The sequence below is a fragment of the Chiroxiphia lanceolata genome, chromosome 7, assembly GCF_009829145.1.
Source record: "Chiroxiphia lanceolata isolate bChiLan1 chromosome 7, bChiLan1.pri, whole genome shotgun sequence".
NCBI lineage: Eukaryota > Metazoa > Chordata > Aves > Passeriformes > Pipridae > Chiroxiphia > Chiroxiphia lanceolata.
This window is the reverse complement of record NC_045643.1, coordinates 26,089,792-26,108,825: the sequence shown is the minus strand read 5'-3', so window position 1 is coordinate 26,108,825 and position 19,034 is coordinate 26,089,792. Positions and strand designations below refer to the sequence as shown.

At 39.7% G+C, this 19,034-nt stretch overlaps 1 protein-coding gene across 1 annotated transcript in view; it reads left to right on the top strand.

Annotated features, from left to right (window-relative positions):
- CNTNAP5 (contactin associated protein family member 5) overlaps nucleotides 1-19,034 on the top strand; it is a 290,138-nt gene that overhangs the window by 157,597 nt on the left and 113,507 nt on the right. The window lies entirely within an intron of this gene.

Sequence of the window (19,034 nt, the reverse complement as noted above, 5' to 3'; positions counted from 1 at the left end):
TGATAAGTGGGCAAAACCTCTGTGATCTGAGGCCTTTATGCTCATATTTGTATGTTCATGTTTGTTAATTTGTATGGAGAAAGTACTCAATTTGCTGATCAAACCTCTTTCCAGGTTTAATGGTTACTGAATTCAGGGGAACGTGAATTTCACACTTGGTGTGCCTGAAATGGTAGATGAAATTCATAAGATAAAGCTGATTTAATAAAAGGACTTAAAATACCATTTTTCCTGAGACTTAACAGGAAGAATTTTGTTGTTTTCTTGGAAAAACAGATTTTTTAAAATCAAGTAGACCATTCAAAACCAGTTGGTGTGTTTGTATGCTGAAACAAAAGGAAATTCTTCTGGCATGCTGCAGAGGTGCTGAGGGATGTCCCCAATGCCTTCACTGTCACCAAGTGCCGGCTACAGTGTAACTCTGTGGTTCTACTGAAATTATGTTCCTTATTTTTGGTGTACCAAGGATGACAAGCATCAATCTCTGATCATACCATAAAAATTATTTAGGACAAGAATCCAAATATAATAAGAATGGTGGTGCTTTACATTAACACCACCATTATTGTGGAATATCACACACACACAAAAAAAGTTATATGTAATCTAGTAAAGATTTAAACTTTTTATTCAAATGCTTTTCTCTGGGCAGCTTTAAATCTGTGTGTCCATACCATATGATCCAGATAGATCTATACGAGACATGATCCCTAGTAGTTATGATCTCTAGTAGGTATGATATACTAGATCATAGAGTAGATATGATCACAAAACCAAGGTAGATTTTAAAAAAGGAAAAAAAAGTTATTTACAATTGGCAAAAATTATTGTCTTATAGATGGATTTGATGTATCAGTGGAGGTGCCTTGAAGGGGAAGAGAGAAGCCTATGGAGTGGGAAAGTGTTGGGTTGAACTTCAGAAATACTCCTCATCATGGAAAGGTGTGAGCCTCACTGGCACCGTGGAGACTGAAACCTTCTCACTCAGTGAAACGGCCAGTGCTCCCTCCTTGTCTGAAAACTCCAATAGCTGTGCTTTTGCTGGGAAGAAGAAAGGATATATGTTTGGGGTCTTTGTAGTCCAAATCATGTTATACGTTTTACACATCTGGGACACAATCTTGAGAGAAGTTAAATTTACAGAATTGATTTCATGAAGTTAAGTTGTTCAGTTCAAAGAAAATAAATAAGGAAATTGATCCTAAGCCAGGGGATGAGCTGGGGAAAGACTGAACATGAAAGTATTTGTGGAGTGTGTTTCTCCTAGTCATTTTTGAAAATTGTAGGTTCTGCAAGCTTATATTATGTTATAATCAGTTGTAACAAAGTATAGGTGCAAAGTTTGAGATAACAGATTGAAATGCAATTGTACCAGGTCCTGCACTCAGGTCATAACAACCCCATACAATACTCCAGGGTTGGGGCAGAGTGGCTGGAAAGATGACCAGCAAAAAAAGGATGTGAGGGTGCTGTTTTGACGGCGGCTAAACAGAAGCCAGTGTGCACCCAGGTGGCCATGAAGGCCAAAGGCATCCTGGCCTGTATCAGAAATAGTGTGTCCAGAAGGACTAGGGAGGTGATTCTTCCCCTGTACTCTGCACTGCTGAGGCTACACTGTCAAATCCTGTGTTCTTTTGTGCCCCTCGCTATAAAAACAACAGTGAGGTGCTGGAGCATGTCCAGAGACGGGCAGTGGATCTGGGGAGGGGTCTGTAGAGAGAATCATATAAGGAGTGGCTGTGTAAAAGTTCTTCACTGAAAGGGTTGTCAAGCACTGGAATAGACTCTTCAGGAAAGTGGTGGAATCACCATCCCTGGAATGGTTCAAAAAACATGTGGATGTGACACTTTAGTGGTGAACATGGCAGGGCTGGGTTAACAGTTGGACTCAATGATCTTGGAGGTGTTTTCCAACCTTAAGGATTCTATGATTCTATCTAAAGACTCCATTGATGTCTAGTCTGTAGACTGGACATTGTACTCTTGAGTAGTTTTCAAATATTCTTCAAATTGGTTCAATGCACAAAATGTCCGACACTTTCAGTAACTGTAATTCAACTAGTCACTGTAGTTAAACTAGTGCTCTGTATCACAGAGGCTTTGGACTATAGGAAAGCTGGGATCTGGCTCCAGCTGTGCAAGATCCAGCTGCTTGTTCTGTCTGTATAAGGAGTATTAAAAATCTGTAAAAATCTCTTCTCCAAGAAATGTGATCCTGCCTTTCTTAATTATAAGATTTATTGCTGTGTGCACTGCATAGCACACGTTTTTGTAATTTTAGCGCATGTGGGAATCGTGTAACTTAATTGCCATGTAAATGGGACATTTGTCTTCGTTATCTAAGCAAAAAACCTCTTTTGACGAATATCCTCTATTTAGAAAGCAGTTTATTTGTTACAGTCTTGTAGACCAAGCTCATTCAAACTTGGGCTCTGAAAGCAGTGGTTAGGCAGCTTACTGCAACTTGTGCCTGCTCTTAAAAAGAGAATTAACGACTTTATTTTGAAAAATGACAAACTAGGATGACTATTGATGCCCACAGTATGTTTTGGAGAGAGAATCCAGTTGTGCAAGTATATTATACATGTACCACAAATACACACCCTGGGACTCTCTGTATAAAGTGATGAACCTTCATCTGAAGGACTGAGCTTTACTATCTCGCTATCACTCATCTCTAGCATTTGAACAATATGTGTGTTCAGGTGAACTTGGCATTATTGCCTTCTGTCTCCCTGTATTTGTTATTTCTATTCTTCAGTAACTATTTCTTTGGAAATAAATGCCCCTGACACTACTCAGGACATCAGAGAGTACGCACAAAAAATAGGGCTGTTCATAAACGTATGCAGAGTTTAGCCTTCTTTCCATTTGGTGGCTGGTGAGACAGTGCCAAGTGAAGATGCTTTTGGAGATACAAGTGACCTTAACCATCTTGTTGAACCTGCTTTAAGCAGGTAGCTTCTGCTAGAGACATTGAGAGGCTTCCTGCAGCCTTAGCAATCCTGTGAACAAGTCCACCCTGTAGTTGTTCTGGTCCTGGATGAATGGGCAGTTCAGGACGTATCTGTGAGATCTGAGATTAGCAGATAACAGAAAACCTTGCGTATTCTGTGCTTTCAGTAGGACATTAAGACATTGTACAGTCTTGAGTTGAACACAGCAGTATGGGCTGTCCAGATGATGGAAGAAGCCCCATTAGCACCACCTCCTATTAAGAGACTTCTTTTTTCTAGTCCTCACGTCAATGCCAGCATCACTAATGTCTCCACTGTTGCATATCAAGTTGTTGCATATCTGACTTGCAATCGTCTTGTATGGTACTTAGACATTGTCCTTAGGTTATACATCCTGTGCAAGGAGAGACATCCCGAGTCTATTCAAGTCAGAGCTGTGTCTGCTTCACAAGCCCTGCAAAGTATTCCCTTCTTCACCTCCTTCAAGACAAAGCTGCTCCTGCAAAACCAATGTTCCCAATACCTTATGGAACAGAAACTCGAATCTGTAGAATGAAGCAATTTTTCTTGTAGCATTGTGCGTATAGGATTCTTGGCATTATCCCCACTGCCTGCCTACTACTAATCCTGTTTAACTAGATTTTTTTTCTTTTCTTCTTAGTATGTATATTTGTGTGATTGTGCAAATACAACCAAGTAGAGAGTGTGTTTGAGAACCCCAAAAATCCAATTCCCTAGTCCAAACCCCCTCCTACATCTCAACCTGGTGTGATATGAGTTTTCCAGACAATCACACGACTCAAAATGGGGGAAAAGGGAATATATTAAAATGACTGTACAAATAAATACTACAATACATTATATACAATCTTAATTATCTCTACCATGACATAAGTATTTACAATGGATCAAATCTCTTCTCCCCTCCAAATAAAAGTCCAGGAGGGAAGAAGGAAAGATCCTTCTTCAGAGCAGCAATGTCTCTAAGGCAGCAGGTTCTCTTCTTCTACGCAGCAGCTGGATCTCTGCCAGTACACACGAGGGGGTATCCAGCCCCCTCAGCCACTAGTTTCAAGCAAGGGTCTTCTTCCATAGGATGTGTTCACCAGGACAAGGGTCACTTCACTACGTCATATCACGAAGCTCAGGGGTCTTCGTGACGGTCCTTATCTTCAGGGGATTCAAGCCCCTTTGCAGAGTTCCCGTGCTCTGCCTCAAGCAGCAGGGGGGCCAAGGTCACCCCCCTCTGCATTCTTTCTCTGAGCTTTTTAGCTCCTCTCTGCAGTGCTGCTGCAGTTTTAGGACTTCCATTCAGTAGGAGTCCATCCTTTCCACTTAGGAAAGATCACAAAAGGAGTTTGGGGTTTTAGTTTCAGTTCTTACCCCAACTTCCTCTGTAGAACTCAGTTCTCTCTCTCTGCTGCTGGCTCTCTATCTCGGCTCGAGCAACTCTGAGTCTTCCTTGGCTGCATGCTGTTTACTGTTCCTTCAGTTATCTCTTGGCTCTTAGCCACAATCTCTGGACGCTGCCGCCGCTTCTGCTGCTCACGGTGGAGGGGAGAAAAACTTCCAGCCTCTCAGTCACAGAGCTCAGTTCAGTTTAACACTGTTTCCGAGTTTCCCCCCAGGGGCTGGGGGGCCGTGGCCCCCCAGAGGGGCTCTTGCCCCTTCTGCTCATGGCTTTCACAGCATGGCTGCCTTCTAACACCAAACTACAACTACCTTCTCTTCTGTTCTGGTTGTAATATGTTTATATTTTGCAGAAGCGCTCATTGGCTAAAACTTCAAAACTTCAAGGGTCACCACCCCCTAGGGTTTTACCATTTTATAACTGCAGGGGGAAAACTGTTTCCCCCCACCACAAGAGTGCTCAGTCTTTTCTAAGGATATTGAAAAGTGTGACGCTTACACTGCTCCTGTTATAAAGTGTTAGAGATCATAGCTGACTGTGGTGCATTTATCCCCATTCCAGTGAGAGATAAAGAAAAATTGAGACAATATTGTGCTAAGCCATAGAGGTCTGCTCCATCTTTAAAAGGAAATAGATTTCATTTTATCCATCTCTTTTGTTTTGCCTTTTCAGGGTTTCTGCTTTGCTAGGAGGGCAGGTGCACATCAGGGCTTGTTTGCTTCACACTGAATTAAAAAGTCACAAAATACAATTTCTTAGAGCATGCTGGCATTTCCCCTCTGAGGCATGGTACAGAGCAGAAAGTAACAAGGCAGAGATGTCTGGAAGTGAAGGTGCCATGAAGTCCTTGAACTCAGAGACTTTTTGTTGGTGAGGAAAGGAGATATCTTTCAGCATTGATGCAGTCTTTTTTACCATCTCTGACCAAAAGCCATCTCATATGGGCCTAAACAAAAAAATGCAGACTCTCTTTGAATTTATTTTCAGTTCAGAGTGATATAGATTTAAGTCCATGGCTACAGGGACCATTCATCTCTCACTCCTGGTGTTTTGAACTGTGTTTTTTTGGGAAATGAGGCATCTTCTGGGAGAGACATATTAAACCTAAAGTTTCCAGGAGAAAATCTGAGCAGTAGGAAATAAGAAAGGAATAATGTTTTTGGTCTTTGGCCCTTAACGCCTTAAAGAGCAGATGTCAGTGTCAAGGGATGGGGAGGTAGTAAGCAGCACAAAAAATTCATTTGCTTCTCATAGATGCAGTAAGTCAGAAAGGATTCACTCCATTCTCTTGATCTCCACTATGTCTCTAGGTTTAAGTGTACGGCCAGGCTCCCTGTCCTTCACCTGCAGGTCATGTGTTAAGCCTTTACAAATACAAGATGGAAAGACTTTCATAAGTACTTCTGGTTTAGAGAACTAAAAAACAAAACAGCATACAAGAGAATGTCTTTTTTCCTAATGGAAAAATGCATTTCCCTCTTCAGTATTTTATGGTGTTTGCAAAGATTTCTTGACCCTGTCAAGCAGCCTCCTGAAAATGGGTTAGGGATGTGGTTACAGAAACTTCTCACTCAGCAGGGTAAGAAATCACAGCTGCATCTAGTGCAGCAGCCGGCTGCAGTGTGCCTGGCATAGATCTCTTCTTTCAGTCTTTTTAACACTGATGAAAGGCACAAGGCTGCTGTCCCTGGAGATGACAGTGCTTCCCTTCTATGGCTAATGTGTGTGCACGGGGCAGAAAGGCGAGTTGAATCTTCTTGAGCCTTCTCAAACTGACAAATCCTAACCTGTTTCTTCAGGAGAATGATAACAAATGTCTTCGTTTCTCTAGTGCTAATAATAATTCTCTAACCTGAGGTTTATTCAGTGCTGTGATAGGCCAGAAACTCAGATCATTTGCTGTTTTTTTCATGCAGCATTTTATCCTGTTAGCTTAGAGGAAAACATGCTTGATGCCATTCCCCTGATCTAAGCAGGAGCCCTGAACCATAGCATTGATACCAAAATACTAGGTTCTTACTATGTAGAGCCTTCATTTTGAAATTTGATATAACTGGCAGCTGGACAAATTTTTAACCAAAAAGCAGCTGGTAAAAAAACCAGGTATGCTAATGTGTCCAAGTGAGGAGCACCAGGGAGATAAGCAAACACTGTAAAGTAAACCTTATCCAGAGTTTCCACTTGGCATTTAGCTGTCCTTGGTTATCAGTCATGCGTCTAAATTTCTGTTCTCTATAAAGATATACAGAACCCAAACTGTTTCTTGAATGGCCCACTCTTGATGAAAAAAAACCCATAAAATAGGACTGGAAAACATGCCCTGCAAAGACAGATTGATTAAGTTCTTTAACCATGTCACCAAAAACCAGGAAATAAACTCTCTTTTAGGTTAGAAAGCCAATACTACTTTATTCGGTGCTGGGTGCATGGGGGTCATTTGACCTAACGTACACACCCAGCAACCTAACAGAACAAGTTATATCCATGAAACTAATACACATTCACTACATTTCTATTACATATTCATTGCATTTCTGGAATGTATGCATATATGCTAATTATTTCTGTGGACTTATTTGGATATGGTTCCAGATCTTCTAATTAATCTGTTCACCTTGAGAGTACCTCAAATATGTGGTCAGGTCCTAATGTATTTCTCTTATCATTCTTTGCTCAGACACACAATCCTTGTTCTCAAAACTAAGGCATCTGCTAGTACATATTAATCACTGATATAGGTAAATAAGGAAGCAAAGCTGGCTATTAGGGAGTTAATACAAAGCCACATTAATCTCCACATTTTTACTAAGCCCTGTATGGTACAAAACTAAGTATTAACCGTGGATATAGGGATCAAACACTATTGTGCTAAAGTTAAAAGAATTTTCCAACATCTTCCTCCAATGCTGCAGAGACTCCTTTTTGAAGAAATATAACTTGTTTGGTAACAACCACAAGAGATTGGTGAGGGGAGGCAGAATAATGATCTTCAGGTGCTCAAAGGCTGCTGCAGCACTGAAGGGAATAATCATCTTTTCTGACCAAGATGTGTAGGAAAGCAGCCATGACACAGATTGCCTGAGGAGACTGTCAAGTTTCTGTCACTGGAAGGCTTTACAAAAGTTGGATGAGTCTGTGAGAAATAATGAACATGGGTATGGGTGATTCTACCTTGGGGTGTGAGCATGGACTGAGTGATCTTCCAAGCTGCCTCCAGCTCTGTGCAATTCTGTTGCATTTGCTCAGGCTTCTCCAGCAGCTGAAACAGCTGTGTCTTGTTCTTGCTTTGGGGGTTCTGAAGTGTCAACAACCATAACACTGCTCAAGAAAAACAAACAAACAAACAAACAAAAAAACCCCAAAAAACAATGAAACAACCAACCCAAAACCAAGTGGGAAATATCTTTCAGGTATTCAGCTCAGGATATTCACACCTGTGAGAAAGCTCATTTAGTACATATATCTCTCAGACACTCTAAGGCAGTGAGTGCTGCAGTGGGCAGTAGGGACTGTGTAGCCCACGGTAGGGTTTGGTGGTTTTTTTTATAACCTGAGATATATATATGAAGGAGAAAGGAGCAACACTTCTTACTAATATGTCACTTCCCTAACTTGCTTGATTCATTTTTACAACTGCAGGATGAAGCTATGTGATTGCAGAATGTATTGCCCTGGGTTTTTTTGGGTTATCTTCTTTGCAAATTCTGTGATACCTAGAATGGTGGTTAAGCTCAAGCAGGGATTTTTCTTTGATGAAAAGTAACTTGATTTCCTTCTGCTTGGTCCTCTGTTTTCATGAGATCCTATGACTTCTTGGAGTTCAGGTGTCTGCCTCTCTTTCAGATGTACTGAAAATGAGGGTGAGAAGTTTGTAAGCTGCTTGAAGAAGGCAGGGACTGAGGCAATGGATAACTATAGAAACATCTCCTACTCAGTTAATCAAGCCAACAGCTGTGTGTTGATCCCTTCGCAACTTCTCTTTCAGTTGCTCAAAGATGAAATTGAAATCCAGTTGGATGTATTCACTGACTTCAGCCTTGGCCTGACCAGCCCTTTCTGAGAAATGCATCCTCTCTGGGCTACTCAGAGGAGGCTCTGTATGCAGCTCTGACTACGCAGTCTATAAGTCTGTCTTTCAGGCCTCATGGCTGTTTCTAAAACTGACACTCTATTCTTTTGTGTGCCACAAACTGTTCTCTACAAAGAGTGATTAAATAGGCTTAGACTCTTCAGCCTGGAGAAGAAAAAGCTAGGCAGAATTTTGTGATGAGGAGCAGCATGAAGGAGGTGAATAATAAACAAGAATTTGCTGTTTCTCACAAATTCAAATCTTACACTACATCAAATTGGATGTCGTTAGATGCTGTGGAGGTCAAATGTAAAGGAAAAAGCCAGCAAGGCGTACATGAATCCATAAGCCACAGATGGCTGGAAGCTGGCAAAGTGTTCAGTGGGATGCTCTTGAACTTATTTCATCAGCATTTTTGCTGTGACCTTGTCACAGTAAGGAAACTGAAGGACAGGCACTGTTGATCTGAAGCAAGTCTGGAGGGAGGTGATAAACTTAGGACTACAAAGTCCAAGTTCCTCACTGTTTTTTAAAACAAAAGTTTCATTGTGCCCAGCTCTTTGTACCTCTGTTGCTCAAAACCAAAATATATTACTTCATAGCTGTGGTAATCTCAAAATGCATTAGAATCTGACTGTGAATTTTGCTAAATACCAATACTTTCTGCTCTGTGTTTTCTCTTTCTACCCGTCAGTGTAATAATGGGCGTGTGGGTCTGTCTGTGTGGGGGCAAACAATGGAAGGCATAGCCTGGGGAAAACTCAGTCAGTCACTCATTTAAAAATAAATGAAATGGGTAGGAAAACAGATATGCAGACACTGAGGATTTGGCCACACTGTTGAGAAGCTCTGGGACTTCCCATTCAGCAATTGGCTCGAATGCCAGATTTTGTGACTAGAAATACTAGCTTCAGTCCTGAAGCTGAGTTGGTTGTTTGCTGTGGTTGGCATTCTGTTCAGAGAATAGACGCAGGAATGTGGGCTCAAGAGATATTACAGCTCAAGAGTTGCCATGGATATTAGGAAAATGTGCCAGAAAATCATTATACCTCAGTCCAGAAACACTGGATTTCGAGCCCTTCATCATACGGCACAGATGCTCCCTTTGGGCTGAGCAAGGCCTGCTGCTCTTACCGCAGATGGACCCCTTGGAATAACAGCAGCAAGGACTGCAATGCTGCCTGCAGTCTGAAGGCATGGGTTGATTAATCTCATGCACTTACATGCAGCGGGACAAACTGCTTTGCAGTGTTAGTCACAGAGAAGAAAATTCCATTTCCAGGAGTGCTTGTACTCTGTATGTACACAAACAGGTAAGATCTGGTGTGGTTCCTCTTACTAGCTCCTCTGAAGTCTATAAAGAGACGTGCTTAGAAGGTATTGCAGTTGGGATAACTTGTGCTAAAGAGCACAGTTTCCCTGTAAGTAGAAAACTGGTTTCTCTTCCCCTGAATTGGTACATCTCATGGAAGTCTCCTTTGCCCCTCAAGGTGGTGCTAGACAAATGTTTGCTTCCCCAAGGCTTTTGAGGCAAATCTTCTTGGCACACACCCATAACAATGACATTGGTTCCATTAATGCTTTTGAACTTGTCAGCCCCCATCACAAAGGATGAAGTATTAGAATTGCACCGTGACAGAGTAAACTCTGTTAAGGAGTCTGAAATTTTTTATGATTCTGCTGTTCCTGCCAGGACTGAAATGGCTTGAAGCAGTTAACTTTTCATTGGCAGTTTAGCTGGACAGAGGTAGAGCTGAGGCAGATGCAAAAGCACACTGTTGTACACCCACTGTTATATTGTCATAAATTCTATACGTGATTTGTACTTGAGTATATAACATTAGGTAGTCTTTGGATTAGGAAGGTCTTTTATATGTTGAACTATTGTTATTCATAAACAAACTACCAGCATAGTCAGAGCCTGCTTTTCTTTAGGCTCAGGTTTGCATGCATGCATAGATAAATGCATGTGCTGCTCTCCTCATCTACAACTGCTGAGGTACAGTAGTCTGACTGCTGCACTTTATGTTGATTTTGCACTGATGAAGCTTTGACAGAGTTGTCCTGTTTTCCCTTGGCTGGCACCTTTCCCTTGCTATAGCAACTACTGGCACTACTTGTCAAGGGCAACACTGGGAACTTCAGTTCCATAAAGTGACCTGGGGGAGGGAGGGAAGCTAAAAAATGTTCACATTGAATCCACCTTAGCAGATGGACGAATGGTGCATCTTGTAGAACATCCTGGGAATTCCACTGATCTGCCATGAGGAACACAAAACCTGATCTCAGATATTTTCTTATGAATCCTGGCAGTGTTTCACCTCTGTAGCATCAGTGGGCAGACACAAGCACACATTGATGTTACCATCCTTATTAAACCAAGATTCATCTGCATATTCCAATTCTCCTAGCAAACACAAATGGAGAGAGCAGCATGTGGTATACTCAATCATCACTGCAATGGGATTGGTGTTAGCAGTTTACCTCATTAGGGAGAAGTGTACGGAGTTGATTCATTGGAGTTGGCTCCCCTGTACTGCTTGAGTTGCAGAGCACAAATATTGTCCTTAGTCCTATCCTTTTAACCATACCTATGTTTTATATGTGAAAATCCTTCATCATATTTTCTAAATAAATTATCTTAAAGTGTTCTTTTTCCTTGCTAAATAGAGCTGACCTTTTAAATCTTTCTTTATGCCTATTTTCTCTGTAGATTCTATTAGATTTTATCATCAATTTTTACTTACAAGAAATAGTATTTATTTTACTTTTTTTTCCTTTTAGTGCTGAACTTAACATTGCTTCATGTGTTGTACTGTCAAAATGGGCCTTTGGGAAATTAATTACTAATTCACGTGAAGGGTGTTAGGATAAATACAATGGAAGCTCAGTGGTTTTTTTATGTTTCCCAAATCGCATTCAAGATTTAACATATTCCCTGCAGCAGAAGTCAAACTATATATGATCCTTCTATGCCCCCTAATTTGGCCATGCAAATGAGAAAATACCCTGGCTAATTATGTCCAGTGAGTTTTAATTTTATTTGTTAGAGTCCCAGGCTGGGATTGAAAAAACAAACACATAACATTGCATTCAACTCCACCTAAATACCTGCAGTGTATTGTAGAAAGAATAATTAAAAAAAAAACAAGCAACACACAATTTGGCATCCATTCTTGTAATTTTCTATAGTTTTTCTATTTTCAGTATTTAGCACCTTTTTTTCAGAAATTGCAATTATGTTATAGTCCAGATTATTTTCTCTTTGCTTATAGCAACAAGTTGAATATTTTAGATTACTCTCCTTTAGTTAGGATGATGATCAAAGCTGGGATGACTTGAAGACATAAGACGGGGTGTCATGTGTCCTTTTTTAAAACATTTCTGATTTTGGTTAAATCCCAAAATTGGTTTAAATATTGCCCACCTCAGACAAAACAAAGCATTTGTACTGCACGCCTTCAGATTGTGAAATACCTGGATCTAGGGTTTTTCCATTAAATGCTACATACAGGAGGAGTTGTCCTGCCTAGTTATAAGGATCTGATGGTCCAGGTTAATAGTTCTTCTGATCTTTTGTGTCATCTTAAAAATCTTAAAAAGATCACTTCAGTCCTGTGAGTGACTATTTTCCCCCTCACCTTTTGTCTCCCTTACCTGTTTTAGGAGTCAGTGAACATGTTTAGAAATAGCTCAGGGTGTAATGAAGCTTTATATCTTCTTCCAGTTTATATATTGATTAAGGAAACTGTGGAAAATTTTTAAAAAGTTCCCCTTTTTCATACTTGGTACTTTGTAAGACACTGACAACTTACTTTGTGCTTGTCCAGCAAAAATTAAAATATTGTTAGAAATGCCTTTTTCATCAAATTGTCCTTAAAGAAATTATGTTTTTTCCACTTTCTCTGTACTAAAACCAAAGCAAAACACTGGAAATAATAATGTGTTAATCCCTTGTAAAGATCATTAGACAGTGAAATAGAGGAATACATTAAGTTCTGTGAGAGCTGAAGAACCTCTTGGGTCCTTCCCTAAAGTATGCACCTACATCACAAATTAGACATCCTAACTAATGGAATTAAATCCTTGCAGGTATCTCATTTTGAAGTGTGAGTCTTGGAAATCCTTTCAGTACAACCCAGGTTTTGGGGTGGAAGGACAGGATGCAGAAAAACTGAGCAAGATTTGAAAAATCCAAACCCACAGGCATCCAAAGCTGGGTGTTGGAATTAAAATCCCCACAGTTCGGAAGAGCATCCCCCCATCTCCTCATACCTATTCTAATGTTTAAACTTAGCTGAATAATGCAGGTAATGGCAGTACTTCTCTCTGTGATAGCTTGAGGGCTGACTGACAATGAAGTGTAATAAACTTATGCAGAACAATTTCCTGCTCTTAGACTGGTATATGATCTTTGTGCTGTCAGATGCACTTGGTCTGTGGTAGTTATAAAATAAGAGTATATTTTTACAGAGCAAAGTCCCTGAAAAGTTAGGCAGTCACAGTGCAAAAATCCCCCTTTGAGAAGGGGGCAGCGTTCTAGGCTTTGTGTTTGTTTAATGGGAATGAAAATGAATGCTCAGATTACTTGGATAATGCCGTGAGTTGGTTTTGCCTGCCCTGCCTTAACTTTGTTTTCCGTGGCTTTGTTTCATACACGCAAGACCAGCTGCAGAAAATGACGGTTCAGGCCCATGAAGCATCACTGGTCTGTATAAATACTGTGTTTCAGAGCAAAATAAAGATAGATTTCTCAGATTGATCAGTATCGTTCAGTAAATCCTGTAAGTGGTAGGTAAAGAACTGGTTTGAGCAGGATGAATTCCTTCCTATAACTGCAATGATTTCTACTTGTGGAAAGTTGCTGACATTTGAGATAATTAGCATTGTCTCTAAGAGTGTAGGGAATTCCCACTTGCATGGGAGAGAGATTTGTACTGAGTGAGACCCTTGTGGAGAAAGAAGGCAGTTTGAAGGTGGGTAAAGGGCTACTTAAGTGGCTTTTGGAATCCAACCTGAGTGTGGAATTGAGATGTGGGGGGTACCTGAATAGAGTTCACCTCTATTGCTATTCCTTTAGAGTCAAAATTCATGGACTGTGCAATGCCTTGGTAAATTAAAGGCCAAATATGGGATATATGTAGGAGATAATATCCTATCCTTGTTTGTTTGTTTGATTCTTGCAGATGGCTTTTCTGCATTTGCTTTGTAAAATTATGAATTTTAAATGGAACAGCTGTCTGTACAGGATGGTTTATTCGTTTCCCTTTTTCATTTTCAAATTTATTTCTATAAAATCCTTTCAGCTGATGCCAAGCCAAACTGTCAGCACATTTACCTCTATTAAAAATGTAGGTGTTCTAACAACAAAGCAATCAAACCTAAAAAAAATGCCTTTTATCTAAGGAATAGATAACAGGCTCTTTTCCCTTCACCCGTGCCAGTCCCAGCACAACCTCCTCCCACAGTTCTGTCCCAGTCACACCCCTGAGGGCTGTTGTCATCAATGTTCAGATCTTCTAAATTTTGGTCTCTCAGTGGTATGCCAGTTCAGATTCTGAAAACCAAGGTGGCTAGCAATGGAAATACTAATATATTTGAGAAGTCCAGTCATCAAGTTTTGCAAATCTCAAAAAGAAGAAAAACCTACCTTTGTGACAAGTTATTAAGATGACAGAAATACTTTTTTTTTTTCTTTCAGGCTTTTTTTCTTCCATTCAGTGGGATAGAGTATATGGTTTCCAGCATGGAAAGAAGAATTGTCTTTGTTCACATTATTCTTGTTCTCTTTGTATTCTCTGAGATCTCATAACATAATAAGTTTAGGAAAGAAAATGTAGATGACTTAAAAATAAAAGATTAAGTATGCCAAAAGACTTTTTAATACGTTGTTGATTGGCTTTTTAAAGTTGCAAGAGGAAAGAGAAGATGGAAGGTGGGGTGATGAGGAGGGAATGTCTGCTGAGGAAAATCAAGGGTCTGAAGAGTGTTATTTCTTTTAGAGCCTGTTGTAATATTGCTTTTACACACTTTTTCTCCCATCCTCCCTCTGGTTCTGGTAGTTCTCTTTTCTCCCTTTAGTTAAGGAGATTTAGCCCACTATTTTACCACAAAAAGTCATCTGGGGGGAAATAAGAATGGGATGTTCTTCTGCAATGCTTTTTCTGATGCTCTCTAATCTTCATTAGTTTTCTCCTTGGTAAACCTCTGAAGCTGTTATATGTTGTCTATGTAGTACCATTGGTAGATTTTTCTTCGAAATGTTTGTCTGGTCTCCCCTTGAACCCAAAAATAACCTTTGGCAAGGAATTTACCAAATTTGTGGCTCAGCACAACAGGGACAAAACCCATGTTATTGCAATTGGCCTCAATTTATGGAATTTAGGGGAAAGACATCACTTTACCAAAGGAAAATACAGTCTGTTACAGCAACACCAGGAGTTTCATCATATATGCATGCCTACTATATGAAATCATCTCTCTTCGTGTTATATTTTGTTAATGATACATTAAATAGCTGCTGGCCTTAAATAAGGAAACATGCTGAAATAAAAATTAATTTGAGAGAGTATTCAGGAAAATACTTTCTTGATAGAAAAGCTTCTAAAATTTCATGTATTTTCTTGCTACAACGTTGTTGAGTTTTAGGGATTTAGTGCTTTTCTCAAAATTATATATATTGACAGTCTTAATATTGAGGGGGTGTGCACCTGTTTTTGTTCTTTCTGTGATGGTTCCCTTTCTTTCCTGTTTATTTAGGAAGGACAGAGAGTAGTGCTGGCAGGATGTGTAGTGCGGACTATAACAAAATCTCAGAGGTGCTTATTGACTATACTGGGTGCCTCGGTCCGAAGAGGGGATGGGACACGAGGGACTGTGCAAGTAGAATCCTTTATTCACGCGTGCACACTGTCTTTTGTCAGCTCGGGAGGGGAAAGGGCCAGAACATAGGGCGGAGCATGAGACAAACAAGCAGGGGGACAAACCGGGATAGGGACACGGGCAGAAGGGGGAGGAGCGGGGGAAGCAGGGAGCAGGCAGAAGGCAGCAGGCAAACTCATGGCATGTCCAGGCTGTGCACTGTGTAGTGTGAATACAATGAAACCACATAATAACAGTAAACTCCATATAATAATTGTAAGGTCCATATAATAAAGTCCTACCAATTGCTGTATGCTTTTCTCCACGCCTGGAACTGTTCCCATCCTGAATCTTGCTCCTTCACAACTGGGTTTATTCTAGTCAAACGTAACATCAAATGTGTAGAACTCCTTCAGCCTTCCTACTCAAGTAATTTTGTCATTGTTATTTCTTCATCATTCCTATCAGAGGGCCAAATTTCTCCCCCCCTCACAATGTCTATGCAGTTTGTCCTGTGATTGCAAAGGAAACACACATACAGTTTTGGAGGTGAATGTTTCATTTTAAGGACAGTGAAAGCTTTTGTGCAGGCTCTGTATATTGCTCACTTAGATGGCTGAGGGATGTGTTTTCCAGCTTAGCTTAAGGAGGGAAAATTTTATTTGCTTCATTTATTTTTTTTTAATAAGAATTTTTCATCACAATATATTCTGTGAACTAATCTGGAAGATCAAGTCTCTAGGCTGTCACAAATGTCTTAGGCAAATCCTTAAATTTCCAAGTATCTCATTTATGATACAAAAATTTAGTTGATCTGTTTGTTCTTTTCAATTGCAAATAGGTCAGGGGCTCTCTCCTGCAAATTTTTGTCTGTGAAACATTCTGTGATACCACTGCATTTTTTTTTTTTTTTTCTAAAATTGTTTGTTTCCACTAGAATGAAAATATTAATTTAAATTTTAAATTACATATATTTAAATTCTTCAATATGAGGATCTGAGACAGTTCGCAAATGGAACAACCTGTGACTTAGGCATGCCTTGATTAATTTTAATCATAGCTATTTCTTAAATATGAGTTCTCTGACAATTAGGATAAATTTTGCTTCTAATGAAGACACAACTGCTCAGCTAGAATGGGATTATGGTAATTATTAGAGTTGCAAAGAAATTTTTTTCATAAGCTCTTAGAAGGGTTGGTTATCTGACCGAAAACAAGATCAGTGCAGTTGGTGCTAATTAAGGCAAATAGACTAAGGAATAAAAAAAGTTTAATTCTGAATTTATGAATATCATTAAAAGCTTACATGGTTGTTTGACTTGAATTTTGTGCATTGTTGGGGGAAGAAAAAGTGTCTGCATTTGCAAGACAAGTAGAAATGAGAAGTGACCTTCAACTTTGTAAACTCTTTAAAGGAAACTGTTTTACCGAAATAAATGTGGCTAAGCCTTTACATACAGGCCTTTGGAAACTGCAAATTACTAGTAATTAGCTCTACTGCATTGGATTAATTAATAAAAGGTAGCTTAAAATAGGCAGAAAGCGTATTTGTCCATTACACTGATGATGTAAATTGTGATAATAACACAACGCTATTCTTTTACCTCTTCAAAGAGCTCTGTTAACATCAGATGTTTCATGTCACCAGCGTCCCTGAGATGTGAATAGAACTACTGCTGTTGTACAGGTGATATAAATGAATGTTTATCACTAAATAGCAAGTAGAAGTAAAGGCAGTGCGCTGAGGCAAAGGCAGGCACTAAACAAAAAGCACAAATACGAGTAAATCTTCTCTCACTGGCAAAATTCATATGTATCACCACAATGGTGGTGTACCACTGTGCTTTGCCTCTGGAATGAAGCTGCTGGGGGGCTACTGGTTTCAGGGAGCTGTCACAGTCCTACAGAACATAGCAGGGTGCAGGTCCTCTTTGTGCCATCCTGTAACGCCTCTTGTGCTTTCTTCAGCATCGACTCAAAGCTTCTAAATCTCACTTCGCTATTACTAGGAGTAGACGTGATGGCAGAGAGGCTGGCTGGGCTGTCACTGCACCAGTAGCCTGTTTGGCTGTTAGATGATTGCTCAGCATACCATTAAAAGACAGAATCTTATCCCTTCTCAGAATAGCTGACTTGTAAGAGTGGGGGAAGCCCAGTGGTTTTGGCCGTCCCCTTTGTTTCTTGTTTTAGAAAGAACAGGTTCTCCCACAGCACTGGAAAAAGCTCCCTGGTGAGCTGGAAAACCAGCCATGTAATTGCCATACTCTTTCCTCATTTTGTATTTGAGCCCAATGATTAATAGAAGCCATGACAATGATTTTTACAAGAGTTATAAATTTTATAATTGTTTTAAAAAATGTTACAGATAGTTATAAATAGTATACTTTCTTCTTGAATTCCTTATTTCTCTAGTATTATAATAAATAATGGCAATAATTGAGTAAACATTAATAAAAATAATTAATCTTTCATCTTAATATTTTTCTATGATCTTTATAATTTTATGTAGGATGGTATAAATAGTGATCAAGTGAAGCTGGGTTCTAAAATGAATCCCAGACTCACACTGAGATGAATGTAGGTATGTTTGTGTGAACTATCCTGGAGCATATTGAGAATGAAAGGTTAGTCTGATAGGCCTCTGGGCACAGAAACAGGTTTCTTTGGGTTGTTAATGCTTGACAGCTCTAAACAGCCTTGTGCTCAGGTAGGTTGATGAAAACTTGGCTGGTGAGGCTCAGAAGGCTGGTGAAGATGGATGACTGTTAGGGACATACAGGTTTTCTGCTTGCATGCATGAAATGGGTTTTAATTGTAAGTAATCTAGATGAAACAGACTGAAAGCCACAGTTAAAGGCAAAATGCATACTTATATGCAAAAAAAATTCTAAGGATGAGATGAACTGCAATACAATGTCTTCAGCTGGCAAAAATCTAGGTAGCATCAGTGACTTCAGCACTAACACCACAGAAAGCTCTGGACATAAAAAGTTTTGAATCTCAAATTACAGCAAAGCAAACCCTAATGGAATTCTGTAGTGTAAGAGACAAATTGGTTGCCTGTTTCCTCTCCACCCACCCATCGCAACTGAATCAGCAGTATAAACAAGTTACTTATTTTTCAAAAGTCAGACATACTGTGTAAAAGAGATTAATATACAGTAAGAAGAAAAAAAAATGAAAGAAACAGCAAACAAGAGAACAATCTGTTTCCATTTAGGTTGGTGTAACTCCATTGCACTGCGTGCATTTATACCAGGGGAGTTCAGATCAGCATTCACTTCTTGTCCTGGAGATTGAATTTATCTCCCACAGCTTTTGTTTCTGTTCACTTCCTGAGCTGCATGCTGTTGTGCCTCTTTCTTCTTTTATTAATTTGTTTAACAATAATACTTCAGAGGCACAGCAACTAAAATGAGGAAAAGAGGAGAGAGTACAGAACTCATAACTGAAGCGTACTTTTCCTCTCACTTCAGAGATTTGCATGCTGCTTGTGTTACCACAAATGTAACTCAGCCTAATTTTGATAACAGTGGTTCCTGTTTAATCAGAGAACAGGGGATTCTCCTTTGAAACAAGATTTCAATAGCATTTTTGCCTGTTACTTTTCTTGTTCTGTGCTCAGAAAGTTTGTGACACTTTAATTGCTAACAGGTAGAATACTTTTATTCAGAGTGATCTTAACCTACCTACTGGATAGTTTAAATGTTGTTTTCTTCGATGCTTGCACTGGAGG